We start from the raw sequence: 2,155 nt of genomic DNA, 5'->3' as shown, positions 1-2,155 counted from the left end.
TTTTTTTTTTTTTTTTTTTTTTTTTTTTTTTTTTTTTTTTTTTTTTTTTCCCTCTAAAATTGCCCTTACTTTAGTGACATGGGTTTGCACTCCTGAAGCAATAACTGACTGACCACTGCAATAGGCTGGGACCCATGATGTTGGGTCCAGTCCATGATGGCTGGAGTCACAGACAGTTCAAGCCACACAGAATAAATAATTGTTATCAGTATAAATGAAAACAAATGTAGGTGCTAGTTATCTGACCACTGATTGCTGTCACAGCCAAGCAAGCTAAAATCAGCTCAGGCCAAGGCAAGACCAGCCAAGTCCCAATCCTCTGCAACAGGAGGTCCAAACAAAGCCACCGCCCCTGAATAATAACATATTTACAATCTGCATTTAAGACCAAGTCGTATCTACTGTTGCAACCGAGAGACCCGACACCAGTGGGCTGGGAAGGGACTCTCTCTTGACTTTGTTTTTCTTTCTGTTGTGTTTCAGGGCTCTGCATCTCTTGTGGCCTCATCTCCGTGCTGCCAGCAGGCAGATTTTGGAGGTGTGAGGGAGATGCAGCCCAGGAAGGGGGTTCCTCTGCTGGGGCTGTGTCTCCTGACACCAATCCTGCTGTGGGATGGAGTCTGGGAGTGGGGCTGGAGGCTGGGGAAATCTCAGCTCTCACTGTGGATTTTCTGCTGACCAGCGATCGGCTCCCCGTGGCTTTATCAAACAGAAGGAAACATGGATGGGAGAAATGAGAGTGCAGCTGCACACATGAGAGCTCCCACCAGTGTGGGATCCTGACAGCCCGAAATGCCAGCTCTTTGGGAAGGACAAGCAGAGGGGAGATACAAAATTTCCCTGAAAGATCTGCCTGAGCTGGTGGTTGCTGAGGTCTGATCACAGAATGGGGGGACCAACCTCTTCTTTCACTAAGTGAACTGCAGCTAATGTAAATTATTTCCTTGAGCACAGACAGTGGTCCAAATTTTGCATGTGACCAAAAATGCTTTTTAGCAAATGCATTTCAGATTGACTGGGATAATTATCTCAAACCCAAGAAAAATGCAACAGAAAGCGCTCCAAGCCCTAGCCTTTTGCCATACATGTAGCACTTCAAGGAGCTCTGGGGGCTGTATTTTGGGGGATGGAGTTTGGCTGGGCAAAAGGAAAGTGGACATGGTGGTCATATGAAAAACCCATATTCCCCAGGTGTCCTCACATGGCTTTGGAAGAAGGTTGACCACATACCATGACTCCATTCTCTGACTGAGCTGGCCACAGATGCCTGGTGAGTGATCCCACCCTGCCATGGTGTGAGAGGCTGTGCCTGGAGTATTATTGTTAATATTGGCAGTTTTATTCACGGAGGAAGCAGAGGATGACTAAGGTCTTGGATCTTTATTCAGGGAAAATTCATTTAAAGAAAAAGAGGTTGTGTTGCAAATAACTGTTTTATGTCTTGGGTCACCTCTTTCATGTTTTGTCTTCATGGAGGTTTTCTCCTCCCCTTCCCTTCTAGAGAAAAGGCAAAAGAAAGTCCCACTTGAAGCAACCAGGTGTTAGGCCTTCCCCCTTAAGTGCATATAAGATATGGTACCTCTCTGCTGCAGTAGGAGCTAGACGTAAATACATCAAGACTGCCAGCAGTGCAACGATTAACGCTGTTGTGAACAAAATCACCACCTTTGCATCTCCAAAGGACCAAAATCTTAACGAAAAAGAAGTGCCTTCCTCATCTTTAATAGCCACCACACCTCTGCTGTTGCCAAACTGAGCCACCAGCCTCCGGCAGGTCCCACAGTGCGCGGGACAAGGACAGAGACCCTCGCCACCACCCTCCGAGCCCCCCCCACCGGGGGTGGAGGAACACCTCCCCCACCAACGCCTGCCCTCTTCCCGGGGATGGGGCCGCTCCCTGCGTGCCGGGGCAGACCCCCACTCCCCGGGGACAGTGTGTGTCCCCCTCCTCTCCCCGAGGTGTCCCCGGGGACGACGGGCCGGTGCTGCCGCTAGAGGGCGCTGCCGGACCGCCCTGCGCCGGCAGGGAGAGAGGAATGGCGGCCGCCGTCGGAAGGCTTTTCTTCTTTTTTTCTTTTTTTTTTTTTTTTTTTTTTTTTTTTTTTTTTTTTTTTTTTAAACCATTTTACTTTCAAAAGGTTTTCATATTTTAATT

This window comes from Calidris pugnax, unplaced genomic scaffold (genome assembly GCF_001431845.1).
Source record: "Calidris pugnax isolate Ruff unplaced genomic scaffold, ASM143184v1 scaffold404, whole genome shotgun sequence".
NCBI classification, from domain to species: Eukaryota; Metazoa; Chordata; class Aves; order Charadriiformes; family Scolopacidae; genus Calidris; species Calidris pugnax.
Note: the sequence above shows the minus strand (reverse complement) of the source record.